The sequence below is a fragment of the Mauremys reevesii genome, linkage group 13, assembly GCF_016161935.1.
Source record: "Mauremys reevesii isolate NIE-2019 linkage group 13, ASM1616193v1, whole genome shotgun sequence".
In the NCBI taxonomy this organism is placed as follows: domain Eukaryota; kingdom Metazoa; phylum Chordata; order Testudines; family Geoemydidae; genus Mauremys; species Mauremys reevesii.
Window position 1 is genome coordinate 27,864,313 of NC_052635.1, and position 15,926 is coordinate 27,880,238.

The following is a 15,926-nucleotide window of genomic DNA, read 5'->3' on the forward strand; positions in this document are numbered from 1 at the left end:
TCTGTAAAATAGAGATGATAACACTTCCCACTCCTAGTTGGCTTTGTCTATACCAGGGGTGGCCAACCTGTGGCTCTGGAGCCACATGTGGCTCTTCAGAAGTTAATATGCAGCTCCTCGTATAGGCATCGACTCCGGGGCTGGAGCTATAGGCGCCAACTTTCCAATGTGCCGGGGGGTGCTCACTGCTCAACCCCTGGCTCTGACACAGGCCCTGCCCCAACTCCATCCCTTCCTGCCCCCTCCCCTGAGCCTTGCAGCAATGTTTAGTGCTCCATCATCATCTCTGAAGTAAGACACTTTCAAGAGTGCCCTCGCTCCTCCTCCCCAGAGCCACGAAACAACTGATTGTGAGGGAGGGGGAGGCCAGGGCCGGCTCCAGGCACCAGCATCCCAAGCAGGTGCTTGGGGCGGCAGTCTGCAAGGGGCAGCAGTCCATGTGTTTTTGCCCCCAAGCAGCGCGCCAAATTGCCATCGTGGATGGCGGGGGCAGTCCATGTGCCGTTAGGGCGGCATGCGCGTTTCCGCAGCAGCAGCAATTCGGCGGCAGCTTCTATGTTCAGCTGTCCGTCGCGGCACAGCTTCTGTCTTCCGGCTGAAGACAGAAGCTGCTGCCGAACTGCCGCCGCCGCGGAAACGTGCATGCCTTCTATGTTCAGCTGTCCACGGCGGCGCAGCTACTGTCTTCCGGCTGAAGACAGAAGCTTCCGCCGAATTGCTGCCACCGCGGAAACGCGTGTGCCGCCCTAACAGAGCACAGACTGCCCCTGCCGTCCATGGCGGCAACTCGGTGCGCTGCTTGGGGTGGCAAAAACAGTAGAGCCGGCCCTGGGGGAGGTGCTGATCGGTGGGGCTGCCGGTGGGTGGGAAGCGCTGGGAGCAGAGTGAGGAGGAGCTGATGAGCGGCTGCTGACGTATTACTGTGGCTCTTCGGCAATGTACATTGATAAATTCTGGCTCCTTCTCAAGCTCAGGTTGGCCACCCCTGATCTATACAAACTGTAAGCTCTTCAGGGCCAGGACTGTCTCTTACTGTGTGTGTGTACAACGCCCAGCACAATAGCATCCTCATCTTGGTTGGGGCCCGTGGGTGCTACCTTAATGCAAATAAATGGCTTTCTCTAATATTGGCTCTGCAGTACTTGTTCTCTGATGCACAAAAGGGATGCTACCCTCACCCTTCTTTCCTAGAAGTGCTAATGTCATCTGTTCCAGAGTGTATCCCCTGCTCTCTGTGGAGGATCCCAAAATCCACCTTATTGGAAAAAAAAGTATCAATGGAGTAAGCAACTACATGGGGCCCTGAGCAGGAACCTCTCAACAGAAGGAACACTCATCTGGAGCCAGGGCAGCTGTGTACAGCATATACCTATTTGCCCAGCTACATTTTTTTTAAACTTTAGTAATGGAGGCAAATCCCTTCTTAGCCACTCTCACTCTTTTTATCTCCTAGCCTCCGTGCTGACCAGCAGATTAATTATCCTTATTGGAGAAAGAGAGATGGCCTTTGTCTCCTCTCTTGCAGAAGGTTCTGTGTCTGACTATACACACTGAAGAGACTTAGCCGCCCTGGGGAGTCTTCCACTTTGTGATTTGGGTTGGCAGGCTGTCAGCTGCCTCCCAAGAGGGGCTTCACAGAACTGCAGACCGCTTAGTGAGCATCAGCTGGGTCGACGTTTGGTGCTTCTGTTAATCTTTAAGGGGCAACCCAGCAACATTGGCAACTGTTTCTTGGCTCTCCCAAGTTCTCATCATGCCCTCACCACCCTCAGTTGCATTTCTGGCCCAGTATAGCCAATCCAGGGAGTACTGCTGTTGGGTCAAGTAACCCTATTAAATTCTTGCATCTAGATATCTCCATAATCATTATTAATGATCCATTATCCTCTCAATTACAACAGAGTTTTGGGGCTAGGTCATCACTAAAGGATAATGTATTAGTTGAATGAGGGAAGTGCCAAACAATAGCATTTCTTACTGATGTTCAGGAGGGGGTAGGTGACCTCTGTTCAGCCCCATCCATGTTAAGAAGCAGGGCTAGTCCTATTCATTGCTACCCTTCAGTCAAACTGGATCCTTCCCCCCCACTCCCTGTGTTCCCTAGGTACCTTCCATCTCTCACCTTCTTTGACTCATTGCTTTCCTTCAGGCACCTAATTTCTCTTCTCCCCCTCCCCTTTTCTCTCTTCCTTCAAAGGTGCTGGTATTTATTTTTTTCCCAGATGCCTTCCTTCTTTGGGGCTGCTTGCCCAATGTCTTCTGCCTTCAGTGAAATGTCTCCCTTGCGTCACACAGTCTCCCTGTAATACCCACCTACCCTGCCACTTCTTAAAAGCCACCCATGGTCTCCAGTGAATTTTACATGCAAAGAACAAATCCCCACATTATCTTATGAAAAAAATCTGCTGGCAGGCTTTTGCCTTCCTTTTTTTTAATGGACCACTTAGAAAATAAGTGGCACTTTTAGTGTCCATTAACTCTCGCTTAACTAATGCTAAATTGCATCTGAGCACCTATGGACACACTTGTGAAAGCCATGTTAATATCAGATGAATTCATTAGGAGCGGGGCTATTGCTTCCCATGCTAAATGAATTCATAATGATGGGAAATCTGAAATAAAGTGTTACCAAAAAATAATCGGTTAAGTGTCCATTAAGTGCAGTGAAATGACACTCAAACGTCTGTGCAAATACAAATGAACCCCCCATGAAGGAGGATGACATGAGGGAGTGTCTGGGCTAACTGGGGCTGGTTAAGGACATAAGCCACAGAAGTTTTCCCCTACCTCTGACCTTCAATGAGTGACTCAAGAAATAGGGGGAAATAGAAAGATTGACACACCTCTTCCCTGGTTAAAGGCCTTTATTGAGCCTAGAGTCTGATATTTTATACTGGACTAAAGGTTTCCTTTGTTGAATTTGAGCCTCCCCCCCTTTAATTATTAGTAAAGGGCATGCTTTGTTTTTCCCTTTTATTTGTTGCTGCTATTGCAAAGGGTCATGATCTGTGGTGGATGGAATTCTGTAAGCTGTTCGCTAACCTCAGTCGCCCCTGCGTAGACACATAGTAAGGGAAGCCCTGCCCTGAGGAGCTTGCAACCTAGAGAGGCACAATAGGAAAACAGAAGGCCAGAGAGATGAATTGACACATAGCAGAACCAGAACCCACATCTCTTGCCTCCCATGCCAGTGCCTTATTAATTGAACCACACTCATTTGGGGAGTTTCTGAGCTTGTGTCATGACTCTGTTAGCTTGTCCCATCTCAGATCTACTTGGTTTAGTTTTGTGTTTGCCTTTCCTCTGAATTTTCTGGATAACAATGTACAATAGGGGGTTGGTTGGGGTTAGTGTTAATAGGCAAGAGGGCATGAAAGGAGTCCTTTCCCCTCCACCTCCTTTGTGCACCTATGTAGGGCCCAGACTGTGTTTCCTTAGGGGTGGGGATGGGTAGAGGATGATTCGCTTACCCACAGTCATTCCCTACCCCAAAGCTAACTGGGCTGGAGTCATGGCCAGGGCCTTGCTCAACCACTGGCTCCTTGCTGGAGCCCAGAGAGGCAGGCACAGTTGGGAGCATGGACTGCACCTTTCTACAACAGATGTAAGGGGCATTAGTCAGTGAGCAAGCCATGCTGTGCGGGCAGTATACCACTGCTTCTCTCGCAACCACTGTGCCCCAAGTGCATCTCTGGAGGCAAAAGCCAGAACTTAACCTTGCGCTGCAGAGATTTTTTTTCACCATGAGGCCTTCTATTAAGCTGCTGCTATTTTTTGAGGGAGGGGGGTCATTTTGTTGTTGTTCTTATCTTCCCCTCACATTAATTAGACAGATGTACTGGGAGCCACATGCTCTGCCACACTGCAAAGGAAACCACAGGGCTACAGATCAAAAGAGCTGCTAGATGTATTGGCCATTACCTGTTAGGTTCACTCCCTCTGGGGCACCTGGCATTGGCCACTGTCAGTAGACAGGATACTGGGCTGGATGGACCTTTGGTCTCACCCAGTATGGCCGTTCCTATGTTCTTATTCCCCTGGCAGAATGCTGCACAAGGGGCAAAGCTAAGAGTGCCAAATCAGGTTGCCTGGCTTTAGAAATGAGATGGAGTCTTCTCTTGTCCTCTGCAAAGAGAAAGAACCTTCAGACAAACCTAGTGCAGATATGGTCTGTGTCTTGCAAATTCTCTTGGTTCGGTTTTCACTTTGGTAGATGGGCTAGGCCTTCTGTCTCTTTCATCTCTATCCTCTACGGTTATTCAGGGTCAGCGCCTGCTGTCTTTAATGAGGTTGAGGTTTATTTTATTCCTTGACTGGTGCTAGGGACAACTTAGCTTGAGCCAGGGCTGCAGTGTCTGTGCCCTCCACGATTTCATGTAACCAGGTCCACAGCATGCGGAGACTGTGTATACTTGAAAAATCAAGGGTTTGTTTAGATGTGTTGTATGCTGCTTTTATTTGTTTCCTTTTGTGGAGGACTCCACATCAGCCTCAGATTGCAGCTCCAGAACAATCAGTAAAGGCAGGGTGTGTTTGTTTTTTAAAGCAATTATTCTCTGCTAGTACTCACCTGGTATGAGGTTGTACTTTGTCTCTGTATCAAGTGCTTCTCCACATCTTGGTAGATACCCTCCAGGGAAGTGCTTTTTCTTTTTTTTTTGGAAGTAGCCTCATGCAGGAATCCTTGAAAGGGAAGTTTCCCGTTTATAACTCTGATGATTTGTCTGTTTCTTCTTTGCAAAAGTGATTTAACATTTATTTTTACTCCCTTGCAAACAACTCCCAGTCCCATCTATTTCTTTCCACCATGTTTATTTATATTTCCCAGAGTAAGCGTCTATCCCTTTCCTGGCCACACCAAAAGGGTGAAAAAGATACCACACCATTTCCATCTGTAAGTAGAGTCAGAATGAGCTCTACCTTGACATCTGGTGGTGAGTTGTGGAAAAGGACTTCAGGGGCTGATCTCGTTTGCATGGGCACACCCACCCCGCCTAGCATGAAGAGACTGGTTGCCCAAATGATCACTTTGGCTGCTGTGGGACCCCCTGTCTCTTTGTTATTGGGGCAGGAGTAGTAAAGTGTTGTTATCCTGGTTATGGAATCAAGGACAGTAGAACTGTACTTGGAATTTTTAAAAGGAGGGACTTGCCCTCATCTAAGTAGCACTTGCTAGACAAGGGACATGGGTTCCAAAGCCCAGTGAACTGAGAGAGGCTGGGGACAGGTGTGGGTAGCTGATAGTGTGGGCCCCTTCTGAGGGCCCTAAACACCACTTTGACCCCTTTTCTCTCCATGGTGTAGTAACAGAGCTAATTTTGACTTCATTAGGAGTCTTGTTACATGCTGCAGAGCTGAAGTCCCTGATTCCTAGGTCTAAGCATTAGACCTAGCACTTTGGGCAAGTGGTTCAGAGTGTGCCAGCACTGGGGTCCCCCTACTAACAGCTGAAACCACTGAGAGCTGTGTTAAGTAGGGAGGGGGCTGAAGACACATTGGTGAGCAGCTAGCAGGATGGCTGGCGGAAAGGAGTGACTAGCAGCGTGGCTGGTGGGTAGGGGCAGCCAGAGGATGCCTGGTGGAGAGGAGCAGCTGGTGGTGAAGACTGTAGCAGAACCCCGCGGAGAGGCATGGCAATCGACCTGAGCAGTGGAGCACGTAAGCTGCCCCTCATACCTCCCTCCACTTCCACCCAGCCTGGGAGGTAAACTCTGCAGATGAACTTCTGAACTCTGGGGACTGCACTGACCAAGGACAGAAACTGTGGGTGGGGGTGACTGTTGCTGGACTTAAGACTCTGAGGGGAAAAGGACACTGCCAAACTTACTTGGGGGTGGGTCTTTTGCTCATGGTTTGTGTTATGAATACTGTTTGTGATATTTCCCCAACATAATGCCACAATGTTTCCCTCCTTTATTAAAAGGCTTTTGCTACACTCAGACTCTGTGCTTGCGAGAGGGGAAGTATTGCCTCTTAGAGACGCCCAGGGGGGTGGTATGTAATTGTCCCAGGTCACTGGGTGGGGGCTCAAGCCGGTTTTGCATAGTGTTATTGAAACAGAACCCCTAGATACTGAACCCGGCCCTTGTTGCTGCCAACTCTGATGGGCAGAAGGGTTACGCATCTTTTAAGAGAAATACAAATGCATGGCACAGAAAACCCACCTTTAGCTCACATAGATCCAGCCCATGGTCTCCAAATCCTTCCCACATTCTATTTAATCAATTTCCTTGTGTGAGATGGATGCTTATGATAATGAGGAGCACTAGCTGAATGCAGGCGTAATAATTCCTCTGTCAGCACTATACCACTACCTAGGCAGATATCCTGCAAAAAGTTAGGGTAACATTTACAAAAGGACCTACCGGACATAGGACCTTATGTCCAATTTTCAAAGTGATTTAGACATTTAGGAGCATAAGTCCCAAAGACTTTGAATGAGACTTAAGTACTTAAGGCCCAGGTCCTCAAAGGTATTTAGGCTCCTTACCTCCATTGAAATAATTGGTGGGTCTGGGTGTTAAGCGCCTAAATAATTTTTGAAAAATGGGACCGTAGGAAAAGGTCCGAACTCACATAGACATACTGGAAAATTGTAGCCCCAGTTCTTGCATAGGTAGGGACCCTGTCTTATAACTCCCTCTGTTATACGGGTCCAAGGCTTTCCACTAAACAGACTGTGACCCACATCATCTAAACTGAGAATAGTGGGAGCTGCTGATCCATTTTGAAAATGTCTACTCCATATAGGTACATCCACTGGCTTTGAACTCCTGTGGAAATCTGGTCATGAATCCTTTTGCTTACATTCTTCTGTAAAATAAGGATAACACCATTTTCCTACTTTACAGGAGTGTTCTGAAGATACGTTTATTCGTGTCTATAAGGGGTGTGTGTGTCAAATATTACAGTTGTTATGATGTAGGTTGGGTAGTCCCCAGTAAGTTTATCTTTGATCTATGGGTGATCACAAACCTCACTGAAGCTGTTAAATGAGAAACGATTAAATGTCCCTTTGTTTAGTGATTAACTGAAACAATGGAAGATATCTCCCAAAGACTAGACTGAATACAAACACAGGGATTGGGGATTGATTTGACTGCAGGGGTGCGCGTGTGTGTGTGAGAAAAGCAGAAAGCCAAGGAGACAGCAAGAGAAGCACTTGTAGAGTGACCATGAGAGAAAGCTAAGAGAATACTTCTTGGGCAGAGTGTTGGTTGGAAAGAGGCTTGGAGTTATGAACAAGGAGATTGTTTCCTGCTGTGTTTGGGTAAGCAGGACTTTGTGAACATTCTTTGTGAATACACAGAATGGCATCAAAGAAATACCAAACTCCATCAACTGCTCCCAATGGAAACAACCCACGAGGCCCTGACTATTGGCTGAATGCTCAGGCTAAAAAGGGGTAACATGGGAATGGGGACCTTGGTGAATGCATAGACAGATTAAAAATCAATCCGGAAATGTTATTCTCTTGTTCAAAGTGTTCATCATCCATCCAGGGAGCAAAATCAATAGCCTGTGACTTAGTGCTGAATCACACAATATGAATAGAATCAAAAGTCAAAATGAACAGTTAGTGCACCGCCCATAGCCTGACATGCTGCAAGTACTAAAGAATTACTTCATCTGAAAGAAATTAAAATCAGTTTAATATTTCACTCACCAAAAAAGAGTAGGGGGTGCTGAATACATATGAGTATAATTCCTAAATAGTTCACCTGACTTTAATACTTCTGCGAGGTAGCTCAGGTTGTTTGAGTAATTCCACACAGGTCTTTAGCTACCGGACAATGGATAACATGCAGATCAATTCCCTATCATCCACACAGTCATATAATCCTTGATCTGCAGATAAAGAATGGGAATACTCCTCAAAATATAGAGAAAATGATTTCTCTTTCTTGCTGTACATGGTGCCTGTGGGAAATCCATGTCTTGCACTTGATGGCACCACCAATCTTTGTGCTATTAAGTCTGAGCCCTTTGTATTTAAGAATCAATGCTCAGAATTTTTCTCTTTAATTCAGAACCTGCACCTTTGTGTATTATTAAAAAAATAACCCGCCCCGACTTTTACCTTTTTACATATCCCTTAAGGAATCCTGCAGTCTCACTACAGAACTTTCTTCTTGGCTCTTAAATACAATATCTATAAAAAGAAAACTGATAACCTTGGGAGTATAACAGAGCAGGACTGTGACATGGTGTGGTATACTGGCTGAAGGAGCAGCCTTTGGGCTGCTCTTTGCATTAAAGCAACAGGAGCATTTATTTGAAAATTTTATATTTTTAGTAAAATATTAAACAACACAGCAGTGAGAACCTGCTGTAAAGTTGCAGCTAGTGCTGCAGACTAGCTACCAAAAGTGAGAATGAGCTTTGCTCTGTACAACCACACCTCATATTCTTACATAACAATTGTTACCACTCTAAACAACCTCTTCCCTACATAGCACTTCCTCGGATAGAGCTATCCTATCCCTACTAAACCTCCTTACTGTAGAGATGCTCTTTTATAGGAACTTTTCCCCCGTGTGCCTTTCTGTAGCTGGCCCTTTAAATTTGGCAGAGGCAAACAGCTGAAGCCCCCAAAATTGCCATTTTGCAATTGGCTGCTGTTTGTTGCAGGTCCCTCTTCCAGCTGATGAGTATCTTTATCTCCTGCTAACCTCTTCATTAATTTTTGTGTTGTAATCTTAAGTAAATGCCCCCCACCCCCAATAATACAGGAAAGGACAATTGTTTATAGACAATTTTGGCCAAATGTTGTTGCAAACTTTGCTTCAGCAGCCCACTCCTTTGGGACATTTTTAGCAATTAATGGAGAGGCAGATGTCTCTTTATCTGGCAGAGGCTCACTGCACTGGGAACATTCCCTTATGGTGGCTTCTCAGTCCTTTTGTGCTGATGTAGCTGGTGCAAAAGGACCGCAAGACCATGACAAATTTATTTCTTGGTCTCCAAAGCTGTCAAGGTGGCATATTTCACCAACACTAAATGTACTTTAAAAAAAAATCACAAAAATTGACCCTATTGTAGTTGGTTTTGTATTTCAAAAGGGGGATGTTAACTGTGGAGGCTGCTGATGCAATAGTCCATCTTGATCTGAATGGTACATGGACTTTCCTTCTGTACTGAAGTGGTTACGTGCTGTATGTGGCTCATGCTTCAGCTATCCCTGCTTTAGGTGATCATGGCCAAATTTTGGTTATCTGTCAGACTGGCATATTAGGCAGATAACACAAGGGTAATGGCACAAAGGCTAAGGTGTTTAATGCCTATTTTGCCTCAGTCTTCACTAAAATGGTTAATTGTGTCCTGATGCTTAACAAAACTAGTAACAAGAGGGGAGTAACCGGTTAAAGAATATTTAGATGTATTCAAGTTGACAGGGCCTGATGAAATTCACTCTAGGGTACTTATGGATCTAGCTGAAGTAAACTTGGAATCATTCATGATTATCTTCAAGAACTCATGGAGGACTGGAGAAGAGCAAACATAGTCCCTATCTTAGAAAAGGGGAACAAAGGGGACCCAGGAAATTATAGACCAGGCAGCCTAACTTCAATACTTGGAAAGATATTGGAACAAATTTTTAAACCATCAATTTGTAAACATCTAAAGAATAATAGGGTGAGACGTTATAGCCAACGTTGGTTTGGCATGATTTGTTCTTGACAAATCTATCTAATTTCCTCATTTGACAGGATTACTGACCTAATGGATAACAGGGAAGCTGTAGACTTTATTTATCTTGATGTTAGTAAAGCTTTTGACACAGTCCCATGTGACATTCTCATAAGCAAACTAGGGAAATATGGTCTAGATGAAATAACTAACAGTGGGTGCACAACTGATTGAAAAATCATACTCAGAATAGTTATCAATGGTTCACTCTCAAACTGGGAAGACATATCTAGTACACTCCTTCAGGTGTCTGTCCTGGGTCTGGTACTAGTCAACATTTTAATTGATGACTTGGATAATGAAGTGGAGAGATGATACCAAGCAGGAAGGGGTTGCAAGCACTTTGGAGGACAGGACTGGAATTCAAAATAACCTTCATAAAAATTGGAGAATGAATCTGCAATCAACAAGATGGAATTCAATAAAGACAAGGGCAAAATACTACACCTAGGAAGGAAAAGTCAAATGTACAACAACAAAATGGGGAATAACTGGCTTGGCAGTAGTATTACTGAAAAGGATCTGGGGGTTATAGTGGCTCGTAAATTAAATATGCATGGAAAATATGATACAGTTGTGAAAAAGGCAAATATGATTCTGGGGTTTATCAGCAGGAGTGTTGTATCTAAGAGGTGGGAGGTAATTATTCTGCTCTACTCAGGCATCTGCTGGAGTTGTGTCCAGTTTTCAGCACTGCTCTTGATGAGAGAGATGGATAAACTGGAGACAGTCCAGGCAACAGCAGCAAAAATTTTAAATTGTTTAGAAAACCTTAACCTGTAAGGAAAAGTAAAAAAAAATAAAATAAAAATGGGGATATTTAGTCTTGAGAAAAAAAAGACTGAGGAGGAAACCTGATAAGTGTCTTCAAATATGTTATGGGCTATTATAAAGAAGATGGTGATCAGATGTTCTCAGTGTCCGCACAAAGTTGGACCAGAAGTAATCGGCTTAATCTGCAGCAAGGGAAATTTAGATTAGATATTAAGAAAAACATGCCAAGTATAACCATAGTTAAGAAATGGAATAGGTTACCAAGGGAGTCTGTGGAATTCCTGTCACAGGAGTTTTTTAATAACAGGTTGGAAAAACACTTGTCAGGGATGGTGTAAGTATGGTCCTTCCTCAGTGTGGAGTGGGGTGGACTAGAAGACCTATTAAGGTGTTTTCCAGCCCTACATTTTCATGATTATATCTGCGAATAAGGCATTCATTTGGAACATATGTAACTGTTCATGTGGTAGGAGAAAAGTTTGGGGTTGCTGTGTCCATCATTCTTTAGGGATTCCCCTGGGGAGTTTTAGCATGTAATAGTTCAAATTACTTAGTAAAAGGAGTTTCTCAGGCTCACTAATACATAATAATAGAGAACATGAGATGAGGGTGTGTGTGAGAGAGAATAAAAGAGGAAGAAACTATGATCTCTCCCAGATATTAAAGAATTTCATGTGCAGCTGAACAAAGGTGCAGTCTGTCCAATATCATTTTTATTCCAAGCCTTCAATATTGCAGCTAACGGCAGAAAAGGTGCAGTAAAACATGGGAAGGCCACTGGGTAATATCCACTGTAAAGTGTTAATTGCCTATTGAGGCTGTAAACTTTGTCAATATGCCTGGATCTGAGTTATTGACAGGCTCCTATTTATTCCAACCCCACAAAGCCGGGCTCTTTAGAATGGGGCTCTAATCAGTCATGCTTTACTGATCCCACCAAGAAGCCTCAGTCGATAAGTGTGCTTGCTGTCTTAACCCTTTGAAGTTTGTAAAATTACAAGTGGGATTGATAACATTGATTCAGGGAGAACTCTTGACAGTAGAAACCCCTTGGAAATAAAGGCTGCCTGGGGTGAGGGACATGTACTCCAGCCTAATGTACACGCTGAGTACCTGGGGATGAGCTTAGGTACTCCCTTGCTGGCCTAACTGGCATAGTTCTGTAGTCATTTTGAACTCTGTGCTGAAGGAAGCAGTCGCTTGAGGATGCATGTTGTGAATTTGTGACAATAATGACTGGATAACAGTGACTATCATAATATTTATTTCCCATTTCTGATTCTTACAGTTGTGTGACACTTGTGGACTGTTACCTTGGGTTATGTAATACCAGAGACCATTCTAAGGCCTTTAAACAGCCCATGAGAAGAGTGTCATCCCGTATCCATGACTGAATAAACATTCTGCGTAAGCAGTTCCGACTGGATTTTGTACTGTAATTCACTTTTTGTCTTAAACTGTTATCTAGTGTTAACGTAGAATAGCTGCTGCATTCAGCCCCAAAGCTCCATTTCAGTTGTGAGTGAAGTGTACAAATCTAGGCCCAGATTCCATTCTGACGTGTGCACGTGGCTGCTGTTCACCACAAAGGGAGCAGTTTGTAAGCCACCGGGGACAGAGTTCAGCTGTCAGTCTGGAAAGTGTTTTGAGATGAAGGATGCTGACAAGGAGATGTGTGAGATCTTCTTAGTAGACCCTGCAATAGGCACCTTATCTAGTGTCCTCGACAAGTACGTGCGTTAATGTATTTGTATTAATTTACCATGGTTCTAAAAAACCCTGAGTGCTTTTTATGAGTAGAAAACAAAATACAGGTAAATTATTGCCCAGCCAGGTAGGAGGGTGGGGTATGCTGCCATTTACCATAGCCTGTAACCAATGCAAGAGATCAGAACTGTGGGAAAGAACTAGAACTGGGCCTTTGTACAAGAAACCTGCCATGTCTACTCATTTGAATTTGTAAATGAAATCCCTGCAGCCATGTTCACACTCCTCCTCTTGTACTCCTTCTCCTTCTATGTTTGAGAAGTCAGGTTTCACTGGGGACAATATTTGGAGAGTTGAAGAATGTTCCCTTCCAGAGGACTGAGACAAAGCAGCTTTGTTTGTGGATCAAATTCTGGTAGGCCCTGGCTATGCCAGGAAAATAAGGAGGGTTATTAAACTCTACACACCACTTAGCACCTAATGTAGGCAAAGACTTTGGTATCTGAAAATCCCTTTCTGTCTGAGATTGTAGCCTCACCATTACTGTTCATTAATGGGAGCTATACAACTAAACCTCCTTATAGTGCTTCAAAATTTAGGAGCACTGAGTAAAATGCTGGGATTTATCCTGTAGGCTATGCTGACTTGGGTGTAGTACGTCCAATACGATGTGATATGCTACAGTCCTACCTCCCTTCTTGTAGGTAGACAGAGTTGCAGGTGTTCCTATTATGCAGTACAGCTAAAAAATGTGTGATGAGAGCAACCAACAGCATCAGATGTAATTTGAGGTTCACTCCCCGTGGAGGTGAAATAAATGGCTGTGTTAAATGTGTATATTGCTTTGAATCAGCCTTTTGCCATAGACTGAGTAACATTTAAAAATAGTTCCCGTCCATTCTGCAAAAGGAATGATGAATTCATTTGATTTCACTCTTTATTCCTAGACACAGAGACTTTAAGGCCAGAAGGGACCATCGTGATCATCTAGTCTGACCTTTTGCACATTGCAAGCCATCGAACCTCACCCACCCACTCCTGTAATAGACCCCCTAACCTCTGGCTGAGTTACTGAAATCCTCAAATCATGATGTAAAGACTTAGTTACAGAGAATCTGCCATTTACATTAGTTTAAACCTGCAAGTGACCCAATGAATATACAGAAATTAAATATGTTTCAAATCTGAACCAGACTAAGGGGTTCAGACAAACAATTCTTCATTTTAATTGCAGTTGTGTGGCTAAATAGCCTTGTCTACTTTGAAAATCTCATACTCTGTGTGCGTGGATGGGCAGGGGGTGTTACACTCTATGGCTAATGTAAAACAGGCGACTTCATCTTCTTGCAGCATTGCCTTTGATAATTGCAGAGAATTGCTGTCTTTACATGGGAAAATTTCTGTGTGATCCATTGCCAGGGCTGGTGCAAGGAAGTTTCGCGCCCTAGGCGAAACTTCCACCTTGCACCACCCCCTCACCCGGCTAACCCACTCCCCCCCCCCCCCCCCCGTGGCAGCTAACCCAGCCCCCTACCTGGGGCGCCCGCCATCCCCCCCGCCCAGGGAGCCCTCCTCCACAGCAGCTACCCCCCTCCATGACAGCTAACCCCACCCGGGGAGACCCCCCCCTCCGCGGCAGCTAACCCTGCCTGGGGAGCCCTCCTGCGGCAGCTAACCCCACCTGGGGACACTCCCCCGCCCCTCCCGCTGCGCCAGCTAACCCCGCCTGGGGAGACCCCCCACCACGGCAGCTAACCCCGCCTTGGGAGCCACCCAGCTCACCTCAGCTCTGCCTCCTCTGCTGAGCACGCCGGCGCCGCTCTAATTCTCCTCCCCTCCCAGGTGTGTGGCGCCGATTGGAGGAGACTTAGCGTGGGGGCTGTGTGCTCAGCTCACCTCCACTCCACCTCCTCGCCTGAGCAGGCTTTTAGGTGCCCCCAACCACTAGGCGCCCTAGGTGGCCGCCTAGTTTGCCTAAATGGTTGCACCGGCCCTGTCCATTGCTCTATCTCTCACTCATCGCTCGGTAATATGAGTGCCCAGGCTCCTTTTCAGGGAGTTCAATTATCATAGGTGCAGTGACTTGTCTTAATTCAAAGCCCACTGAAGTCAGAGTCTTTCAAATGGGTTTTGGGGCAAGTACTTAATGAAGAATATATATGCATTGGTGCAGTTTTACATACCTTGCTCACATCAAGGGGGTAGAGTAATAGAGCTACCCATCCCGAACACTAGCATGTTTATCCTATTGGTCTTACCCATAAAAATATAGTAGAAAAATGGCAGTCTGTCTTCATTTTTGCAGAGGGCAATGCATGTTAGTTATAAAGTCAGCTAGATGAAAATCTTATCTATAATGGGAAAGGAGATATTTAGAGAACTAAGACTCACCAGTAAATAACTGTGGGTCAAAATACTTGTTCATGGGCAATGCATGAGGATAAAAAATATATATATGGAGATATACCTATCTCATAGAACTGGAAGGGACCTTGAATGGTCAGTGAGTCCAGTACTCTGGCTTTGCTAGTACTGTTCCTGACTGGTTTTTTTTCCTCCCCAGATCCCTACATGGCCCCCTCAAGGATTGAATGCACAACCCTGGGTTTAGCAGGCCAATGCTCAAACCGCTGAGCTATCCCTCCCCCCATTTATGACCCCCTCCACTCCCAATTTGTCATAAATAAAGTGTACACTTACACTTTGCAGCATATTTCACAACCATTCAAGCTGATCAGAGCTGAATGCATTTGAATTGAGGAAAGCCCTCTGATCACTATTAATTTTCTCTGTTGTGCCAAAACCACGAGTGCCACTAAAAGCAGCAAACAAATACCAGGGGGAGAAAAAAGGCAAGACAAGTCTCTGAAAGAGACTGCATTTAAATTGCAGCCACAGGGACAATCCTGCATGGAATTTACACATTTGTCTTGTGTTTGGATGGGGAAGTTTGATTAATTTTTTTTTACTTCATTTTCCATAGGCTCTTTGCATGCTGTAGTCTCTTTGTGATGTGACCACTAGAGAGCAGAGTGAACCTAGTAACAAGAGCTAATTAGTGCTTGGCCTCTTCACTCCTCCCTGCCCCCACCTCTCTTTTAATATATAGGTGGAGGGGATTTAGATGGTTCTTAGCTTTGCCACCAATACTGTGCAATCTTAGGCCTAATTAAAACGCCACAGACGGCCTGAACCCCACATTAAAATTTGATGAGAAATTGATCAGCCAAGCAAACAGGAAATTTAGCTTTGTGAGTGAAGGTAATGTTTGCTCAAATGTGTAATGAGGTCCATAGAGAATATTTATGGGGACCTTAGTGACAGCTTCAGCAGTTCCTTCTCCTTGATTTAATCTGACCTATCTGCCCTTTCCTTGTTAAGACTATGTGCATAAGGACATCCAAAGCTGCCTCAGGTAAAGGTAGGCAAACCAGGAATGACGGGTTGTGTTTGACTGAGATTTTGCCATTCAAAGCTCTACAAGGTGTGATGTTTAGAAATCTAAATAAGGCTTTTTGGCCTTGTTTTTTACATTTTTAAAAACCAATAAAAGGAATTAGTTATGTAACATAATTATCAGTGACCTACGGAACTCACTGCAGAATGTTATTAAAGTATATCACTTACTCAAAAAGAACCAGTTATTTATATGGAGGCATCTGCATTAAATTTAACTAGGATAAAACTTTAAAGACTATCACTCCACATGCTTTTGTATACAAGCTGATACACTGTCAGAGGGTGATCACGAAGAT

The 15,926-nt window shown here is 44.7% G+C and overlaps 2 long non-coding RNA genes across 2 annotated transcripts in view; both read left to right on the top strand.

Annotated features, from left to right (window-relative positions):
* LOC120381281 overlaps positions 1 to 12,520 on the top strand; it is a 44,761-nt gene extending 32,241 nt beyond the window's left edge. The window contains exons 3-4 of the long non-coding RNA XR_005588007.1: positions 11,753 to 11,871; positions 12,494 to 12,520. This is a non-coding gene — a long non-coding RNA (uncharacterized LOC120381281). The remainder of the gene's footprint in view (positions 1 to 11,752; positions 11,872 to 12,493) is intronic.
* The window catches only part of LOC120381277, a 301,408-nt gene that overhangs the window by 62,584 nt on the left and 222,898 nt on the right, over positions 1 to 15,926 (top strand). The window lies entirely within an intron of this gene.